The sequence below is a fragment of the Oncorhynchus keta genome, chromosome 19 (assembly GCF_023373465.1).
Source record: "Oncorhynchus keta strain PuntledgeMale-10-30-2019 chromosome 19, Oket_V2, whole genome shotgun sequence".
In the NCBI taxonomy this organism is placed as follows: Eukaryota; Metazoa; Chordata; class Actinopteri; order Salmoniformes; family Salmonidae; genus Oncorhynchus; species Oncorhynchus keta.
Window position 1 is genome coordinate 11,284,937 of NC_068439.1, and position 21,832 is coordinate 11,306,768.

The 21,832-nt window shown below is 46.5% G+C and overlaps 1 protein-coding gene across 5 annotated transcripts in view; it reads right to left on the reverse strand.

Annotated features, from left to right (window-relative positions):
* Positions 1 to 16,539, reverse strand: part of LOC118381244 (tyrosine-protein kinase Fyn-like) — a 73,384-nt gene extending 56,845 nt beyond the window's left edge. The window contains exon 1 of one of the 5 annotated variants that reach the window (XM_052469441.1): positions 16,116 to 16,539. The gene's annotated coding sequence lies outside the window, so the exon portion shown is untranslated. The remainder of the gene's footprint in view (positions 1 to 16,115) is intronic. The other 4 variants (XM_052469437.1, XM_052469438.1, XM_052469439.1 and 1 more) reach the window with 4 other exon arrangements.
* Between the last annotated feature and the right edge of the window lie 5,293 nt (positions 16,540 to 21,832).

A 21,832-nucleotide genomic window follows, 5' to 3' on the forward strand; every position in this document is an offset into this window, starting at 1 on the left:
TGTCCCTAGGCAAAAGGTGTGTCAACCCAATTGTAAAGCAGTCTCTTAAAATGTGGAATCAGTACTGTTTAGCCTTTAGCCTCCTAGGCTTTTCTCTATCAGGCCCAGTCAATCAGAACATTTTATTTCCTCCATCTTTGAATGATGGGGCTTTTGGCATTTGGCATTCACTAGGCCTCTCCTCGCTAGGCCTCTCCTCACTAGGCCTCTCCTCGCTAGGCCTCTCCTCACTAGGCCTCTCCTCGCTAGGCCTCTCCTCACTGGGCCTCTCCTCACTGGGCCTCTCCTCACTAGGCCTCTCCTCGCTAGGCCTCTCCTCACTGGGCCTCTCCTCACTGGGCCTCTCCTCACTAGGCCTCTCCTCACTGGGCCTCTCCTCACTAGGCCTCTCCTCGCTAGGCCTCTCCTCACTGGGCCTCTCCTCACTGGGCCTCTCCTCACTGGGCCTCTCCTCACTAGGCCTCTCCTCGCTCAGGCCTCTCCTCACTGGGCCTCTCCTCACTGGGCCTCCTCACTAGGCCTCTCCTCACTGGGCCTCTCCTCACTAGGCCTCTCCTCGCTAGGCCTCTCCTCACTGGGCCTCTCCTCACTAGGCCTCTCCTCACTGGGCCTCTCCTCACTAGGCCTCTCCTCACTGGGCCTCTCCTCACTAGGCCTCTCCTCACTGGGCCTCTCCTCACTGGGCCTCTCCTCACTAGGCCTCTCCTCACTGGGCCTCTCCTCACTAGGCCTCTCCTCGCTAGGCTCTCCTCACTGGGCCTCTCCTCACTGGGCCTCTCCTCACTGGGCCTCTCCTCACTAGGCCTCTCCTCACTGGGCCTCTCCTCACTAGGCCTCTCCTCACTGGGCCTCTCCTCACTGGGCCTCTCCTCACTAGGCCTCTCCTCGCTAGGCCTCTCCTCACTGGGCCTCTCCTCACTGGGCCCTCACTCCTCACTGGGCCTCTCCTCACTAGGCCTCTCCTCGGCCTCCCTTCACTGGGCCTCTCCTCACTGGGCCTCTCCTCACTGGGCCTCTCCTCACTAGGCCTCTCCTCGCTAGGCCTCTCCTCACTGGGCCTCTCCTCACTGGGCCTCTCCTCACTAGGCCTCCTCTGGGCCTCTCCTCACTCGCTAGGCCTCTCCTCACTGGGCCTCTCCTCACTAGGCCTCTCCTCACTGGGCCTCTCCTCACTAGGCCTCTCCTCACTGGGCCTCTCCTCACTAGGCCTCTCCTCGCTAGGCCTCTCCTCACTGGGCCTCTCCTCACTAGGCCTCTCCTCACTAGGCCTCTCCTCACTGGGCCTCTCCTCACTAGGCCTCTCCTCACTAGGCCTCTCCTCACTGGGCCTCTCCTCACTAGGCCTCTCCTCACTGGGCCTCTCCTCACTAGGCCTCTCCTCACTGGGCCCTCCTCGCTAGGCCCTCCTCAGGCCTCTCCTCGCTAGGCCTCTCCTCACTAGGCCTCTCCTCACTAGGCCTCTCCTCACTAGGCCTCTCCTCACTAGGCCTCTCCTCACTAGGCCTCTCCTCACTAGGCCTCTCCTCACTAGGCCTCTCCTCACTAGGCCTCTCCTCACTAGGCCTCTCCTCACTAGGCCTCTCCTCACTAGGCCTCTCCTCACTAGGCCTCTCCTCACTAGGCCTCTCCTCACTAGGCCTCTCCTCACTAGGCCTCTCCTCGCTAGGCCTCTCCTCACTAGGCCTCTCCTCACTGGGCCTCTCCTCACTAGGCCTCTCCTCACTGGGCCTCTCCTCACTAGGCCTCTCCTCGCTAGGCCTCTCCTCACTGGGCCTCTCCTCACTGGGCCTCTCCTCACTGGGCCTCTCCTCACTAGGCCCTCCTCGCTAGGCCTCTCCTCACTGGGCCTCTCCTCACTGGGCCTCTCCTCACTAGGCCTCTCCTCACTGGGCCTCTCCTCACTAGGCCTCTCCTCGCTAGGCCTCTCCTCACTGGGCCTCTCCTCACTAGGCCTCCTCACTGGGCCTCTCCTCACAGGCCTCTCCTCACTGGGCCTCTCCTCACTAGGCCTCTCCTCACTGGGCCTCTCCTCACTGGGCCTCACTAGGCCTCTCCTCACTGGGCCTCTCCTCACTAGGCCTCTCCTAGGCCTCTCCTCACTGGGCCTCTCCTCACTGGGCCTCTCCTCCTCCTCACTAGGCCTCTCCTCACTGGGGCCTCCTCACTAGGCCTCTCCTCACTGGGCCTCTCCTCACTGGGCCTCTCCTCACTAGGCCTCTCCTCGCTAGGCCTCTCCTCACTGGGCCTCTCCTCACTGGGCCTCTCCTCACTAGGCCTCTCCTCACTGGGCCTCTCCTCACTAGGCCTCTCCTCGCTAGGCCTCCCTTCACTGGGCCTCTCCTCACTGGGCCTCTCCTCACTGGGCCTCTCCTCACTAGGCCTCTCCTCGCTAGGCCTCTCCTCACTGGGCCTCTCCTCACTGGGCCCTCCTCACTAGGCCTCTCCTCACTGGGCCTCTCCTCACTAGGCCTCTCCTCGCTAGGCCTCTCCTCACTGGGCCCTCCTCACTAGGCCTCTCCTCACTGGGCCTCTCCTCACTAGGCCTCTCCTCACTGGGCCTCTCCTCACTAGGCCTCTCCTCGCTAGGCCTCTCCTCACTGGGCCTCTCCTCACTAGGCCTCTCCTCACTAGGCCTCTCCTCACTGGGCCTCTCCTCACTAGGCCTCTCCTCACTAGGCCTCTCCTCACTGGGCCTCTCCTAGGCCTCTCCTCACTAGGCCTCTCCTCACTAGGCCTCTCCTCACTAGGCCTCTCCTCACTGGGCCTCTCCTCACTAGGCCTCTCCTCACTGGGCCTCTCCTCACTAGGCCTCTCCTCGCTAGCCCAATTATTCTTTGATGATACATTTGCCTCTTTTTCTCAGCTGCAGGAAAAGTTCAATCTCCCCCAATCCCACTTTTTTTTTCCCCCACATCTCCAGACTAGAAACTTTGTCATAGCTAACACACCTGGATTTCACAATAGGCCTGCGAATACAGCTATAGAGAGCATCTTGGAGTTGAACAAGCTTCCTAGGGGCGCAATTTCAGATGTATATGCAATCATTCATGACTTACAGAACCCTTCTTTGGTGCCTTTAAAGACTCAATGGGAAAAGGATTTGGGGGAGGAACTTGGGGAAGACGCCTGGGAATCTGTGCTGCACAGAGTGCACTCGTCCTCTTTTAGCACTAGACATAGCCTCATTCAATTCAAGGTGGTTCACCGTATCCGTATTGGTCGGGGGCCAAACTTGGAAGAATATTCTCTGATTTTGATCCTACCTGTGTCAGATGTAAAATGGAACCAGCCACACTGTCTCATATGTTTGGGGGCTGTCATAAACTGTCCGATTTCTGGAAATTAATATTTAAATGTTTCTCTAATATATATATGACACTGTTATAGATCCGTCTCCCCTTACAGCCCTTTTTGGAGTACTCCCCATGGGTACCCCCCTGTCAAGAATCTAGTCGGACACTGTTGCTTATACAACTCTTTTAGCTAGACGGCTAATACTACAGAACTGGAAGATGGCAGCTCCCCCATCTTATAAATATTGGGTGAGGGATGTGTTGTGCTCTCTGAAACTAGAACAAATTACATTCAATTCACGTGGGAACCCCAAACTGTTTGATGAGGCTTCGGCTCCATTCCGGTCTTACTTTAAACAGTCCATCCTCTGATGTCATTCCTATTCAAACTAAAATAAGTCTGTATTTGACCCCCTTGTGGGTTGAAGGAGCTTTTCTCTGTGTTTTTGCTGGGGGGCATTAAGGTCCATGTGCTTATTGATTGTGACACGCGGATGCCTTGTTCATCTTGCCCGGGCAGAGACTGAAGTGTCTCCCAGTTATTTTTATTTTCACATTTTGTCCACGTCTACATGAATAATCATTTTTAATTTTAAAGCATTGTAAACTTTTTATTTTTGGTCCAGTGGATGGTCAGTCTGTGGCCACGACTCTTTATGTGAGTGGTTGCATTTCTCCACCCTTATCCCTTGACTGTTTACAGGAACAATGGTGAGGTGTTTGCTCTGTCCCTGTACTATAGATTGCCCTTTAACCTTTGTAGCCTTCTGCCTGGTGTGTTTAACTTGGCTAAATTATGGTATCTTTAAAGCAATTTTTTTATTTGTATTTTTTTCTAGTTGAGTATATTATTTATATTGCTTTGTGTTGTCTTGTCTGTGTGTGTGTAAAACTTAATAAAGGGAGTTAAAAAAAAACTTGTCATTGTCGTTATGAAAAAGTATAACACACAAAAACTACAGGCTGCAGGACATCAGCAGCCTTGTGGTGCAAATTGGCGTAACTGGTGTATTTTAACACCAATATACCCATCCATTTAATTCATTTAGTACAAGTCAATCTAGCAAACCATGGAAACAAAAAGCAAGTTTCTAAACAATGTTTTGGTTCGTTTCTAGCTGGCTATCCTTAAGCTAGCTGGCTAACCTTAAGCTAGCTGGCTAACCTTACGCTAGCTGGCTAACCAGTTCAAATAATGACCATATCATATAGCCGACAACGTCTTAACTTCAGCTAATTTGTATTCAATATTACAGTAAAATAAACTCACAACAAGGTCATTGTTTACTAGTTAATTGCGAGCTAATTACAGAAAATAGCTTACGGTTGTGATTGTGACTATATAAAAGCAGGGCAGTCTACCGGATAATTTTAAAACTTGGACACTGTCTCGTTGGCCTAACGATATATCCTAATTTGACTTTGGTGCAGTTCATGTTGTTCTTCACATTACCCTCTCTGGTAAACACACACTTTATCAAATAAGATCAAAGTATATTTGTCACATGCACAGGATACAGAAGATGTAAACTGTACAGTGAAATGGTTACTTGCATAGTGGTGTCTTTTGTTTTGACATGTAGCTAGCTAGCTAAACAATGAACCACAATCCCAACTCATAACGTTACTACCCTGCATGAATATGCAGGTAACTAACCAACTAGGTTCAATGTTAGCTAGCTAGCTAACATTACACTATAACTAGCAATGCAAATGGCTCTGAGATTTAAAAAATAATATTACTACACAGATCATACACGTAACGTTAGCTAGCGAGCCAGCCAGTTAATGTTAGCTAACTAGCTAACAGTATGCTTTAACTTGCAATGAAAACGACTTCGAACATTTTTTAATCATATATCTGAAAATGTAGCTAGCTAAACAATCTTGCATACATGGATGAATGCTTCTCCCTCTCTGTCACGGATGCCATGGTTGCCCTTAGTTTGAAGATGTAATCCGGAGACGTGTGTTTTATACAACAGCCTTCTGTGTTCTCTTTTCGACCTCCTCCACATATTTGCAATCAAACCCAAGAATTTTCTCCATCTCCTTAGCTATCATACTCTGCTTCCACCGGACATTCCACTGATTTCAAAACTCAGTCCTCCAGAAAGTGGAGAGCATTGTCAACACTTTTGCAGTAATTTGTGATTTCTTTCAAAAAGCCGCGTTAGAAAGGATTACCTACACATACTGAGCAGCTCATATTATAGACAGAAGCGTGTTACATGGCAGACCAATCCGAAATCAGCTATCAGCATGTCCAGGCCTTCCATTATCTCAGTCAATCATGGCTAGCGGGAGGGTTCCTATCTTTTTCCGTGGCTAAATCAACTAGGCTCATAATTTAACAATTGTATTCATATTTACAGATGGCGTACAAGTTTGTTATTAAGGTACATGAAAGTTCACATTTTCCACAAGGCATTTCTGTCAATAAAAACGCATTTTGATTTTTAAAAAATGTATGTTTACATTCAAATGCCTTTCCTGTGAAGTAGTGACTCGCAACATACACCTTGTTTCCTGAAACGAGTCACATATGTTCAAGCACTGCAAAGAAAGACCTAGTTAAGCTGCAGCTGGCCCCGAAACAGAGCGGACATCTTTTTCTTAAATGTAATCAGAGGACTAATATTAATACTCGGCATGTCAGTCTCTCTTGGCTAAAAGTTGAGGAAAGACTGACTGCGTCACTTCTTGTTTTTACAAGAAACATTCATGTGTTTGTGTGACAGGTTAAAGGAAATATTCATAGCCTGTTATACATTAAAAAGTATTAGTAAGTTCATAGTATGTGAGGATCTTAAAACATCTAAGTTTAAAAAGATCATGCATTCAGTATTAGTTGATAGAGATTGATAACATTCATATAATTGTGTTAAAGTTAACATCCGTCAAGCGTACAAAGGGTACGAATTGTGAGAGTAATGTGCAAACGTTATATTGATTACTTTATTTTGTGGTGCCTAAAAGTGTTAATCTGTGATCTACGAAATGCTCTTAATCTATGAGCCGGAGATCGATTGCTCTGGTCTCCACCCATATTCCTGGGGAAATCGCGGTCTTTTCTCATTGAACTAAAAATTGAATTGAGAAAACAACACCCGTATCACTCTCGTGATTATTTCTCCCCTGTTTTCAGGGGCGTAACATTTGAAATTCCAAATTGTTTGCATAGTCAACTTACACACAGAACTGACTAGTGACGGTCGGTGCCCTTTTAAGATGAGGAAGGACGTCCATTTTTTTATGAACATGACCTTTATTTCTATTGTTTCTATTACAGCATATTGGATATTCCATTCACCCAGTTTTTATTTATTTTACCTTTATTTAACCAGGCAAGTCAGTTAAGAACATATTCTTATTTTCAATGACGGCCTGGGAACAGTGGGTTAACTGCCTGTTCAGGGGCAGAACGACAGATTTGTACCTTGTCAGCTCGGGGGTTTGAACTCGCAACCTTCCGGTTACTAGTCCAACGCTCTAACCACTAGGCTACGCTGCCGCCCCCAGTTCAATGTAACATCAATAGGTTTAGGCTACTGCATGATTTACATGGTAACATTTTCCCTATACCCATCATGAGGTTGCTACAACCTAACCTATGAATGAAAGTTTACCTGTAAGACCTTGCAGTCTAAAAAAAAAATGATGGAATAAGTGAGGAGGGATGACCTGTCGTGCTTTAGGGCAGGGCCTGGAAGGATGACATCAGTCCATACAGCTTTCTAACCACACCCCAATGCACACAGGTCGAGAGAAAGATTGTGACAGACAGTGAAGCATTCAATACAGCCTTGCATCTAGGGTGTGATCATTAGTCCAACAGTTGCAAACAACAGTTTCTATTGGACAAATTCCTGTACATTGATTAATTAATCAATCATTTTTGTTCTATGCTACACAAAGATAAATAACATACATTTTCTAAACTAATCAAATATGTTAGTTGGACTTGTTGCACCGCTACTGAAATGCTTGTTCCAGTTTAGATGGTTAAGATCGTCTCATTTATTTTTCTTTACAACCCTGGCAGTCATTCTGAATGCAGCGAAGGCTGGTGATCAGTGTCTAAAACACAGCGAAGGCTGGTGATCAGTGTCCAAAACACAGCGAAGGCTGGTGATCAGTGTCCAAAACACAGCGAAGGCTGGTGATCAGTGTCCAAAACACAGCGAAGGCTGGTGATCAGTGTCTAAAACACAGCGAAGGCTGGTGATCAGTGTCCAAAACACAGCGAAGGCTGGTGACCAGTGTCCAAAACACAGCGAAGGCTGGTGATCAGTGTCCAAAACACAGCGAAGGCTGGTGATCAGTGTCCAAAACACAGCGAAGGCTGGTGATCAGTGTCCAAAACACAGCGAAGGCTGGTGATCAGTGTCCAAAACACAGCAAAGGCTGGTGATCAGTGTCCAAAACACAGCAAAGGCTGGTGATCAGTGTCCAAAACACAGCGAAGGCTGGTGATCAGTGTCCAAAACACAGCGAAGGCTGGTGATCAGTGTCCAAAACACAGCAAAGGCTGGTGATCAGTGTCCAAAACACAGCGAAGGCTGGTGATCAGTGTCTAAAACACAGCGAAGGCTGGTGACCAGTGTCCAAAACATAATGAAGGCTGGTGACCAGTGTCCAAAACACAACGAAGGCTGGTGATCAGTGTCCAAAACACAACGAAGGCTGGTGACCAGTGTCCAAAACACAACGAAGGCTGGTGACCAGTGTCCAAAACATAACGAAGGCTGTTGACCAGTGTCCAAAACACAACGAAGGCTGGTGACCAGTGTCCAAAACATAATGAAGGCTGGTGACCAGTGTCCAAAACACAACGAAGGATGGTGACCAGTGTCCAAAACACAACGAAGGCTGGTGACCAGTGCCCAAAACACAACGAAGGCTGGTGACCAGTGTCCAAAACATAATGAAGGCTGGTGACCAGTGTCCAAAACACAACGAAGGATGGTGACCAGTGTCCAAAACACAACGAAGGCTGGTGACCAGTGCCCAAAACACAATGAAGGCTGGTGACCAGTGTCCAAAACATAATGAAGGCTGGTGACCAGTGTCCAAAACACAACGAAGGATGGTGACCAGTGTCCAAAACACAACGAAGGCTGGTGACCAGTGCCCAAAACACAATGAAGGCTGGTGACCAGTGTCCAAAACATAATGAAGGCTGGTGACCAGTGTCCAAAACACAACGAAGGCTGGTGATCAGTGTCCAAAACGGTCCTTCTGTAGCTCAGTTGGTAGAGCATGGCGCTTATAACGCCAGGGTAGTGGGTTCGATCCCCGGGACCACCCATACGTAGAATGTATGCACACATGACTGTAAGTCGCTTTGGATAAAAGCGTCTGCTAAATGGCATATATATTATTATATTATTATTATTATATAAAACACAACGAAGGCTGGTAACCAGACTAACCAACAGGTTGAGAACTGACGAAAAAAAAGTGAGAGATGACTGTCTGATGGGCGTGTAAGCAACATACACAGACCAGAATATGCTAGCCCACAGACCTGCCGTTGAGAATGGTTACATCTCCCTGATACAGGCCTGGGTGTCTGGTTTGAGAGAGTGTGTACATCTGCGTGAAACTGTGTGTGTCTGGTGTGAGTGTTGTGGTTCTCAGAAGTGCTGTCAGTTTAAATAAGGCCTGTTTATGACAGAGTAAATTTAACAGCAGCTATAGTTCCCATCTGCTCTACCCTAACAAGATATATTAACACTCTCTCTCTCTCTCTCTCTCTCTCTCTCTCTCTCTCTCTCTGTGTTTTCTCTTTCTCTCTCTCTGTTTTTTCTCTCTCTCTCTCTTGTCTTTTTTCTCTCTCATGGGTGAAACCCTTTACTAAACTTAGATTTGCATAGATTATTAAAAAAGAAGCGACACTGTATCAAAATAGTGTTTTGGAGATAATGCCATGCTTGTACACTCATCCCCTCTACAGGGGTGGAAGCCAACTCTCCTGCAGGAAAGCTACTGGGTGTGCAGGCTTTTGCTTCAGCCATACTGTAATCAGTGGTGTAAATTACTTAAGTGAAATTATTTAAAGTATTAATTAAGCAGTTTTTTGGGGGTATCTGTAATTTACTTTACTGTTTATATTTTTGACAACTTTTACTTATACTTCACTACATTCCTAAAGAAAATATTGTACTTTTTACAACATACATTTTCCCTGACAAACCAAAGTACTCATAACATTTTGAATAATTCAAACACTTATCAAGAGAGCACGTGGTTATCCTCTTGGGGCCTAGTGGTTAGAGCGTTGAACTAGTAACCGGAAGGGGTCAAGTTCACATCCCTGAGCTGACAATTTTTTAAATTTGTTCTTAACTAACTTGCCTAGTTAAATAAAGGTAAAATAAAAAAAATAAAAAAAATCCCTACTGCCTGTGAACTGGCAGACTCGCAAAACACAAATGCATATTTTGTAAATATTGTCTGAGTGTGGGGAGGGTGCCTCTGGTTATCCGTTCATTTTAAAAACAAGAAAATTCTTGATATGAGGAATTTGAAATGATTTATACTTTTACTTTAGATACTTAAGTATATTTAAAACCAAATACTTTTAGAGTTTTATTCAAGTAGTATTTTACTGGGTGACTTTCACTTTTACTTGAGTCATTTTCTATTAAGGTATCTTTACTTTTACTCAAGTATGTCAATTGGCCACTTTTTTTTCTAACACTGACAATAACATACCTGATTCAGCTAATAATCAAGGTCCTGATGAGCAGCTGATTAGTAAGACCATGGTAAAGCAGGGGTGGAACAATACCCAGCACACCCAGCATCTCTCAAGAAGGAGGGTTGGCCACCTCTGATCTACAGGCGGTAACTCTCTTTCTACTCAAATGGTTACAAAAGGTTTAGTGGTTCAATTCCAACTCAGGCTTTTCCCACCAAAATGTCCTATCTACTGGACAAAAATAAAACATTTACTCTGGACTGAAAATGAGTGGCAGACACACACACTACCCTCAATCATCACACTCACAGACATCCAAACACACCATTTCCGGCGCCATCTCCTACAGATAAACAGCTCCCAGCAGGGAATTCACAGTAGGTACAACACAGTAGGTACAACACAGTAGGAACAACACAGTAGGAACAACACAGTAGGAACAACACAGTAGGTACAACACAGTAGGAACAACACAGTAGGAACAACACAGTAGGAACAACACAGTAGGAACAACACAGTAGGTACAACACAGTAGGAACAACACAGTAGGTACAACACAGTAGGTACAACACAGTAGGAACAACACAGTAGGAACAACACAGTAGGAACAACACAGTAGGTACAACACAGTAGGTACAACACAGTAGGAACAACACAGTAGGAACAACACAGTAGGAACAACACAGTAGGTACAACACAGTAGGAACAACACAGTAGGTACAACACAGTAGGAACAACACAGTAGGTACAACACAGTAGGAACAACACAGTAGGAACAACACAGTAGGTACAACACAGTAGGATCAACACAGTAGGTACAACACAGTAGGAACAACACAGTAGGAACAACACAGTAGGTACAACACAGTAGGAACAACACAGTAGGTACAACACAGTAGGAACAACACAGTAGGAACAACACAGTAGGAACAACACAGTAGGTACAACACAGTAGGAACAACACAGTAGGAACAACACAGTAGGTACAACACAGTAGGTACAACACAGTAGGAACAACACAGTAGGAACAACACAGTAGGAACAACACAGTAGGTACAACACAGTAGGAACAACACAGTAGGAACAACACAGTAGGTACAACACAGTAGGTACAACACAGTAGGAACAACACAGTAGGAACAACAACAGCTATGTGGAGTAGGTTTGGGTTGGTTTACAGAATCTTTTCTCTCTCTCATTCTGGCCTAGTTACAGAATCCTCTCTCTCATTCTGGCCTAGTTACAGAATCCTCTCTCTCTCTCATCCTGGCCTAGTTACAGAATCCTCTCTCTCATTCTGGCCTAGTTACAGAATCCTTTCTCTCTCTCATTCTGGCCTAGTTACAGAATCCTCTCTCTCTCTCATCCTGGCCTAGTTATAGAATCCTCTCTCTCATTCTGGCCTAGTTACAGAATCCTTTCTCTCTCTCATTCTGGCCTAGTTACAGAATCCTTTCTCTCTCTCATTCTGGCCTAGTTACAGAATCCTCTCTCTCTCATTCTGGCCTAGTTACAGAATCCTCTCTCTCTCATTCTGGCCTAGTTACAGAATCCTTTCTCTCTCTCATTCTGGCCTAGTTAAAGAATCCTTTCTCTCTCTCATTCTGGTCTAGTTACAGAATCATCTCTGTCATTTTGGCCTAGTTACAGAATCCTTTCTCTCTCTCATTCTGCCCTAGTTACAGAATCATCTCTGTCATTTTGGCCTAGTTACAGAATCCTCTCTCTTTCATTCTGGCCTAGTTACAGAATTCTCTCTCTCTCATTCTGGCCTAGTTACAGAATCCTCTCTCTCTCATTCTGGCCTAGTTACAGAATCCTTTCTCTCTCTCATTCTGGCCTAGTTACAGAATCCTTTCTCTCTCTCATTCTGGCCTAGTTACAGAATCCTTTCTCTCTCTCATTCTGGCCTAGTTACAGAATCCTTTCTCTCTCTCATTCTGGCCTAGTTACAGAATCATTTCTCTCTCTCATTCTGGCCTTGTTACAGAATCCTCTCTCTTTCATTTTGGCCTAGTTACAGAATCCTTTCTCGCTCTCATTCTGGCCTAGTTACAGAATCCTTTCTCTCTCTCATTCTGGCCTAGTTACAGAATCCTCTCTCTCTCATTCTGGCCTAGTTACAGAATCCTCTCTCTCTCATTCTGGCCTAGTTACAGAATCCTTTCTCTCTCTCATTCTAGCCTAGTTACAGAATCCATTCTGGCCTAGTTACAGAATCCTCTCTCTCTCATTCTGGCCTAGTTACAGAATCCTTTCTCTCTCTCCTTCTGGCCTAGTTACAGAATCCTCTCTCTCTCATTCTGGCCTAGTTACAGAATCCTCTCTCTCTCTCATTCTGGCCTAGTTACAGAATCCTTTCTCTCATTCTGGCCTAGTTACAGAATCCCCTCTCTTTCATTCTGGCCTAGTTCAAGAATCCTTTCTCTCATTCTGGCCTAGTTACAGAATCCTTTCTCTCATTCTGGCCTAGTTACAGAATCCTTTCTCTCTCTCTCATTCTGGCCTAGTTACAGAATTCTCTCTCTCTCTCATTCTGGCCTAGTTACAGAATCCTCTCTCTCTCTCATTCTGGCCTAGTTACAGAATCCTTTCTCTCTCTCATTCTGGCCTAGTTACAGAATCCTTTCTCTCTATCATTCTGGCCTAGTTACAGAATCCTTTCTCTCTCTCATTCTAGCCTAGTTACAGAATCCATTCTGGCCTAGTTACAGAATCCTCTCTCTCTCATTCTGGCCTAGTTACAGAATCCTTTCTCTCTCTCCTTCTGGCCTAGTTATAGAATCCTCTCTCTCTCATTCTGGCCTAGTTACAGAATCCTCTCTCTCTCTCATTCTGGCCTAGTTACAGAATCCTTTCTCTCTCTCATTCTGGCCTAGTTACAGAATCCTCTCTCTCTCTCATTCTGGCCTAGTTACAGAATCCTTTCTCTCTCTCATTCTGGCCTAGTTACAGAATCCTTTCTCTCTCTCTCCTTCTGGCCTAGTTACAGAATCCTCTCTCTCTCATTCTGGCCTAGTTACAGAATCCTCTCTCTCTCTCATTCTGGCCTAGTTACAGAATCCTTTCTCTCTCTCATTCTGGCCTAGTTACAGAATCCTTTCTCTCTCTCATTCTGGCCTAGTTACAGAATCCTCTCTCTCTCATTCTGGCCTAGTTACAGAATCCTCTCTCTCTCATTCTGGCTTAGTTACAGAATTCTTTCTCTCTCTCATTCTGGCCTAGTTACAGAATCCTCTCTCTTTCATTCTGGCCTAGTTCAAGAATCCTTTCTCTCATTCTGGCCTAGTTACAGAATCCTTTCTCTCATTTCCCTGCCCCCCCCTCTCTCTCTTTCCCTGCCCCCTCTCTCTCTCTTTCCCTGCCCTCTCTCTCTCTCTTTCCCTGCCCTCTCTCTCTCTTTTTCCCTGCCCTCTCTCACTCTTTTTCCCTGCCCTCTTTCTCTCTCTCTCTTTCCCTGCCCTCTCTCTCTCTTTCCCTGCCCTCTCTCTCTCTTTCCCTGCCCTCTCTCTTTCCCTGCCTCCTCTCTCTCTTTCCCTGGCCTCTCTCTCTCTTTCCCTGCCCTCTCTCTTTCCCTGCCCTCTCTCTCTCTCTTTCCCTGCCCTCTCTCTCTCTTTCCCTGCCCTCTCTCTCTTTCCCTGCACTCTCTCTTTCCCTGCCCTCTCTCTCTCTTTCCCTGCCCTCTCTCTTTCCCTGCCCTCTCTCTCTCTTTCCCTGCCCTCTCTCTTTCCCTGCCCTCTCTCTCTCTTTCCCTGCCCTCTCTCTTTCCCTGCCCTCTCTCTCTCTTTCCCTGCCCTCTCTCTTTCCCTGCCCTCTCTCTCTCTCTTTCCCTGCCCTCTCTCTTTCCCTGCCCTCTCTCTTTCCCTGCCTTCTCTCTCTCTTTCCCTTCTCTCTCTCTTTCCCTGCCCTCTCTCTTTCCCTGCCCTCTCTCTCTCTTTCCCTGCCCTCTCTCTTTCCCTGCCCTCTCTCTTTCCCTGCCCTCTCTCTTTCCCTGCCCTCTCTCTTTCCCTGCCCTCTCTCTTTCCCTGCCCTCTCTCTCTCTTTCCCTGCCCTCTCTCTCTCTCTTTCCCTGCCCTCTCTCTTTTTCCCTGCCCTCTCTCTCTCTTTCCCTGACCTCTCTCTCTCTTTCCCTGCCCTCTCTTTCCCTGCCTTCTCTCTCTCTTTCCCTGCCCTCTCTCTTTCCCTGCCTCCTCTCTCTCTTTCCCTGGCCTCTCTCTCTCTTTCCCTGCCCTCTCTCTTTCCCTGCCCTCTCTCTCTCCCTCTTTCCCTGCCCTCTCTCTTTCCCTGCCCTCTCTCTCTCTCTCTCTCTTTCCCTGCCCTCTCTCTTTCCCTGCCCTCTCTCTCTTTCCCTGCCCTCTCTCTTTCCCTGCCCTCTCTCTCTCTTCCCCTGCCCTCTCTCTTTCCCTGCCCTCTCTCTCTCTTTCCCTGCCCTCTCTCTTTCCCTGCCCTCTCTCTGTCTCTTTCCCTGCCCTCTCTCATTCCCTGCCCTCTCTCTTTCCCTGCCCTCTCTCTTTCCCTGCCCTCTCTCTTTCCCTGCCTTCTCTCTCTCTTTCCCTTCTCTCTCTCTTTCCCAGCCCCTCTCTCTTTCCCTGCCCTCTCTCTCTCTTTCCCTGCCCTCTCTCTTTCCCTGCCCTCTCTCTTTCCCTGCCTTCTCTCTCTCTTTCCCTGCCCTCTCTCTTTCCCTGCCCTCTCTCTCTCTTTCCCTGCCCTCTCTCTCTCTCTTTCCCTGCCCTCTCTCTCTCTTTCCCTGCCCTCTCTCTCTCTTTCCCTGACCTCTCTCTCTCTTTCCCTGCCCTCTCTTTCCCTGCCTTCTCTCTCTCTTTCCCTGCCCTCTCTCTTTCCCTGCCTCCTCTCTCTCTTTCCCTGGCCTCTCTCTCTCTTTCCCTGCCCTCTCTCTTTCCCTGCCCTCTCTCTCTCTCTCTTTCCCTGCCCTCTCTCTTTCCCTGCCCTCTCTCTCTCTCTCTCTCTCTCTTTCCCTGCCCTCTCTCTCTCTTTCCCTGCCCTCTCTCTCTTTCCCTGCCCTCTCTCTTTCCCTGCCCTCTCTCTCTCTTCCCCTGCCCTCTCTCTTTCCCTGCCCTCTCTCTCTCTTTCCCTGCCCTCTCTCTTTCCCTGCCCTCTCTCTGTCTCTTTCCCTGCCCTCTCTCATTCCCTGCCCTCTCTCTTTCCCTGCCCTCTCTATTTCCCTGCCCTCTCTCTTTCCCTGCCTTCTCTCTCTCTTTCCCTTCTCTCTCTCTTTCCCAGCCCTCTCTCTTTCCCTGCCCTCTCTCTCTCTTTCCCTGCCCTCTCTCTTTCCCTGCCCTCTCTCTTTCCCTGCCTTCTCTCTCTCTTTCCCTGCCCTCTCTCTTTCCCTGCCCTCTCTCTCTCTTTCCCTGCCCTCTCTCTCTCTCTTTCCCTGCCCTCTCTCTCTCTCTCTTTCCCTGTCCTCTCTCTCTCTTTCCCTGCCCTCTCTCTTTTTCCCTGCCCTCTCTCTCTCTTTCCCTGACCTCTCTCTCTCTTTCCCTGCCCTCTCTTTCCCTGCCCTCTCTTTCCCTGACCTCTCTCTCTCTTTCCCTGCCCTCTCTTTCCCTGCCCCCTCTCTCTCTTTCCCTGCCCTCTTTCTCTCTTTCTCTGCCCTCTCTTACCCTGCCCCCTCTCTCTCTTTCCCTGCCCTCTCTTTCTCTTTCCCTGCCCTCTCTCTCTCTTTCCCTGTCCTTTCCTTTCTCTGTATATCCCCACTATTCCTCTATTTCGTTACATTGAAGGTTATGCTTTGAGATAAAAAAAATAATAATAAATGGGCTCCTAGACTGCTCACTTCTCAGTATCCTATCACTACTGCTCCACTCACACCCTGCTGTGTTTCCTGTTAACCAGAGAGAGAGAGAGAGAGAGAGAGAGAGAGAGAGAGAGAGAGAGAGAGAGAGAGAGAGAGAGAGAGAGAGAGAGAGAGAGGACCTGTGCCCTCAGAAGTAGGGGGAAACAGCCAAAACAATATACATTTACATTGCTACACACAGACATTTGAACTTTACCCTAGATACACTCACATATACTGAGTATATAGTTTAGGCTACAGAGGTTTACACTCAGTCTCACAAAGCTAAATAAGAGTCGCAAACATACACCGACTGACTCACCGGAGAGCACGAAGGGTCGTCCGTTATTCGCGCGGGCTGGCGGAGAGAGGTGTGAACAGCAACAGGGAGTTCCAGGCGCACGGGACAGAACGGGATGAGACCGTGGCTCGCGGAGCGCTCCTCTAGAGGGGATGTGAACGTGAGGCGCTCTCTCTTTGTCCGGAAGGGTTGGATTGACTGACACGCGCACTGACTGACGTCCACTCCGAAGCGCGCTCCCTGGATGTGCTTGTGTTTTAACCGGAAAAATAGAAATCTGGTTTACGTGATTCATGTAGAAATTGTTCAAACGCAAAGTCCGGTGATTTGACCAAACCGCTGAGCCCGGAAATAGAACCGCTGGGCCTGTCCCAACCAGGTAGTCCCTTCCTACTATCCTACTAGAGAGACACATATGTTTCCCATGCAAATAAAGCCCTCGAGTTGATTAAATTGAATTGATATAGAGACACCCAGATAGACAGAGACACTCTCTCTCTCTGTGTGTGTCGGCATCTAAGAGAGGTGTGCTATTGGAAGCGGATAAAGTGTGATCTCGCCTACAGTCTAGAACTACGAACCGGTTTTCAGCATAACATCAGTTTGTTCAAGGCTGGATATATCATAGAGATAAAGAGTAATGACGTATTTTGTAGGCATTTAACTGTAGGCATGAACTCCGCCAACTCCGGAAAAATGAATGGCGTGTTTGTAGAGTCTGTGGTAAAGGTCTGTGGTGAACATAACACGTTTTGTTCTATGAAGATCATCTTCATCGGCTAACTTCAATTTTTTTATTCAGAAAAATCTATGTAATGATGAAAAAAGAAAGCGCATAAATGATTAATAATTCATGAGGGTAATGTTAACTGACTGCTATTATCTCGTAGAACAAAACGGATAAGAGCTCCTAAACCTGTGTTAACCTCCGACTTTATTTTCGGCATCCCGAGTGGCGCAGTGGTCTAAGGCAGTGCAAGAGGCGTCACTACAGTCCCTGTTTCGATTCCAGGCTGTATCACATCGGAATGTTATTGGGAGTCCCGTAGGGCAGCGCACAATTGGCCCAGCGTCGACCGGGTTTGGCCGGAGTAGGCCATCATTGCAAATAATGATTTGTTCTTAACAGACTTGTCTTGTTAAATAAATGTTAAATGCATAGATATCTATTTTTTTCATTCCCCGTTAATATTTCCCATAGGGATGGCTGAACGAACCAGAGGTAATATCTTTCCGGGTTTTAGGACTACAAAACTGGCGAGCTTTGTTCTCTGTTGGGAACAATAGGCTATAATGATTTTAGAGTTCTATGAAACTCAGAAATTGATGGAGGAGCCAGTAAGAGGAGGGACGAGCTTCTTCTTTGTCTCCACGCGGTGGCCAGTTTGTGGAACTGCAGATGCGATTCACTATATATTCTACCTCCTGGTGATGTCATTCGGAAACACAATGTCAACTCTCACTGCTATGCGGAAGACACACAGCTGTACATTTCGTTGAAACATGGTTAAGCCCCCAATTGCCCACCCTGGAAGCCCGTGTTTCAGACATAAGGAAGTGGATATTTTTTACATTTAAACTTTGACAAAAACAGAGATGCTAGTTTTTGTTCCCAAGAAACAAAGAGATCTACTGTTGGATCTGACAATTAATATTGATGGTTGTACAGTCGTCTCAAATAAAACTGCGAAGGACCTCGGCGTTACTCTGGACCCTGATCTCTCTTTTGAAGAACATATCAAGAATATTTAAAGGAAAGATTTTTTCCCATCTTCGTCACATTGCAAAAATCAGAAACTTTTTGTAAAAAATGATACATAAAAATGTATCCACGCTTTTGTCACTTCTAGATTAGACTACTGCAATGCTTTACTTTTCCCGGCTACCCGCATAAAGCACTAAATAAACTTCAGTTAGTGCTAAACAATGGCTGCTAGAATCCTGACTAGAACCAAAACATTTGATCATATTACTCCAGTGCTAGGCTCTCTACACTGGCTTCCTGTTCAGGCTAGGGCTGATTTCCTACGCATCTCTGTGAGGACAGACACTGTAGATGCATCTGGACAGGGGAAACGTAAATGAAAATGTATTTATTTTATTTGATTCACCTTTATTTAACCAGGTAGGCAAGTTGAGAACAAGTTCTCATTTACAATTGCAACCTGTCCAAGATAAAGCAAAGCAGTTCGACACATACAACAACACAGAATTACACATGGAGTAAAACAAACATACAGTCAATAATACAGTAGAAAAATAAGTCTATATATGATGTGAGCAAATGAGGTGAGATAAGGGAGGTAAAAGGCAAAAAAAGGCCATGGTGGCGAAGTAAACACAATATAGCAAGTAAGACACTGGAATGGTGGATTTGCAGTGGAAGAATGTGCAAAGTAGAAATAAAAATAATGGGGTGCAAAGGAACAAAATAAATAAATAAATACAATAGGGGAAGAGGGAGTTGTTTGGGGTAAATTATAGATGGGCTTTGTACAGGTGCAGTTATCTGTGAGCTGCTCTGACAGCTGGTGCTTAAAGCTAGTGAGGGAGATTTTTGTAGTTCGTTTCAGTCATTGGCAGCAGAGAACTGGAAGGAGAGGCGGCCAACGGAATAATTGGTTTTGGGAGTGACCAGAGAGATATACCTGCTGGAGCGTGTGCTACAGGTGTGTGATGCTATGCTGACCAGCGAGCTGAGATAAGGGGGGACTTTACCTAGCAGGGTCTTGTAGATGACCTGGAGCCAGTGGGTTTGGCGATGAGTATGAAGCAAGGGCCAGCCAACGAGAATGTAACAGTTTTTAACTTTACGTCCGTCCCCTCGCCCATACCCGGGCGCGAACCAGGAACCTTCTGCACACAACGACAACAGTCACCCTCGAAGCATCGTTACCCATCGCTCCACAAAAGCCGCGGCCCTTGCAGAGCAAGGGGAACTACTACTTCAAGGTCTCAGAGCAAGTGACGTATCCGATTGAAACGCTATTTAGCGCACACCGCTAACTAAGCTAGCCGTTTCACATCCGTTACAAGAGCATACAGGTCGCAGTGGTGGGTAGTACAGTGGGGCAAAAAAGTATTTAGTCAGCCACCAATCGTGCAAGTTCTCCCACTTAAAAAGATGAGAGAGGCCTGTCATTTTCATCACAGGTACACTTCAACTATGACAGACAAAATTAGAAAAAAAATCCAGAAAATCACATTGCAGGATTTTTTATGAATTTATTTGCAAATTATGGTGGAAAATAAGTATTTGGTCACCTACAAACAAGCAAGATTTCTGGCTCTCACAGACCTTAACTAACGGCTCCTCTGTCCTCCACTCGTTACCTGTATTCATGGCACCTGTTTGAACTTGTTATCAGTATAAAATACACCTGTCCACAACCTCAAACAGTCACACTCCAAACTCCACTATGACTAGCAAAAATCCCAGATCCACACGGGGGGACGTAGTGAATGACCTGCAGAGAGCTGGGACCAAAGTAACAAAGCCTACCATCAGTAACACACTACGCCGCCAGGGACTCAAATCCTGCAGTGCCAGACGTGTCCCCCTGCTTAAGCCAGTACATGTCCAGGCCCGCCTGAAGTTTGCTAGAGAGCATTTGGATGATCCAGAAGAAGATTGGGAGAATGTCATATGGTCAGATGAAACCAAAATATAACTTTTTGGTAAAAACTCAACTCGTCGTGTTTGGAGGACAAAGAATGCTGAGTTGCATCCAAAGAACACCATACCTACTGTAAAGCATGGGGGTGGAAACATCATGCTTTGGTGCTGTTTTTCTGCAAAGAAACCAGGACGACAGTGTGTGAAAACCTTGTGAAGACTTACAGAAAACGTTTGACCTCTGTCATTGCCAACAAAGGGTATATAACAAAGTATTGAGATACACTTTTGTTATTGACCAAATACTTATTTTCCACCATAATTTGCACATCAATTCATTAAAAATCCTATAATGTGATTTTCTGGATTTTTCTTCTCATTTTGTCTGTCATAGTTGAAGTGTACCTATGATGAAAATTACAGGCCTCTCTCATCTTTTTAAGTGGGAGAACTTGCACAATTGGTGGCAGACTAAATATTTTTTTTGCCCCACTGTATATGGGGCTTTGGTGACAAAACAGATGGCACTGTGATAGACTGCATCCAATTTATTGAGTAGGGTATTGGAGGCTATTTTGTAAATGACATCGCCGAAGTCGAGGATCGGTAGGATGGTCAGTTTTACAAGGGTATGTTTGGCAGCATGAGTGAAGGTTGCTTTGTTGCAAAAACTGTTCGCTGCTCTGGCCCCCCAATGGTGGAACAAACTCCCTCACGACGCCAGGACAGCGGAGTCAATCACCACCTTCCGGAGACACCTGAAACCCCACCTCTTTAAGGAATACCTAGGATAGGATAAGTAATCCTTCTCACCCCCCCCCTTTTAAGATTTAGATGCACTATTGTAAAGTGACTGTTCCACTGGATGTCATAAGGTGAATGCACCAATTTGTAAGTCGCTCTGGATAAGAGCATCTGCTAAATGACTTAAATGTAATGTAAATGTAAAATAGGAAGCCAATTCTAGATTTACATTTGGATTGGAGATGTTTGATGTGAGTCTGGAAAGAGAGTTTACAGTCTAACCAGACACCTAGGTATTTGTAGTTGTCCACATATTCTAAGTCAGAACCGTCCAGAGTAGTGATGCTGGACGGGCAGGCAGGTGCAGACAGCGATCGGTTGAAGAGTATGCATTTAGTTTTACTTGTATTTAAAAGCAGTTGGAGGCCACGGAAGGAATGTTGTATGGCATTGAAGCTCGTCTGGAGGGTTGTTAACACAGTGTCCAAAGAAGGGCCAGAAGTATACAGAATGCTGTCGTCTGCGTAGAGGTGGATCAGAGAATCACCAGCAGCAAGAGCAACATCATTGATGTATACAGAAAAAAAAGTTGGCCTGAGAATTGAACCCTGTGGCACCCCCATAGAGACTGCCAGAGTTCCAGACAACAGATCCTCCGATTTGACACACTGAACTCTGTCTGAGAAGTAGTTGGTGAACCAGGCGGGGCAATCATTTGAGAAACCAAGGCTGTTGAGTCTGCCGATAAGAATGTGGTGATTGACAGAGTCGAAACCATTGGCCAGGTCGATGAATGCAGCTGCACAGTATTGTCTCTTATCGATGGTGGTTATGATATCGTTTAGGACCTTGAGCGTGGCTGAGGTGCACCCATGACCAGCTCGGAAACCAGATTGCATAGCAGAGAAGGTACGGTGGGATCCGAAATGGTGTTGTTTGTTAACTTGGCTTTCGAAGACATTAGAAAGGCAGGGTAGGATAGATATAGGTCTGTAGCAATTTGGGTTGAGAGTGTCTCCCCCTTTGAAGAGGGGGGTGACTTGCAGCAGCTTTCCAATCTTTGGGGAGTTATATCTTGTTATATCTTGTCTATCAGCTTTCCAATTCCTTTGGCAGTTCTATCTTGTCAGAAAATGTTATAGTTAGGGATGGAAATTTCAGGGTTTTTGGTCTTCCTAGGCCAGGATTCAGACACAGCCATATATGGACATCCGGGTTGGAGGGGGGGATAAAGCAGTGAATAAAACAAACTTAGGAAGGAAGCTTCTAATGTTAACATGCATGAAACCATGGCTTTTACGGTTACCGAAGTCAACAAATGAGAGCGCCTGGGGAATAGGAGCGGAGCTAGACACTGCAGGGCCTCGGTTAATCTCTA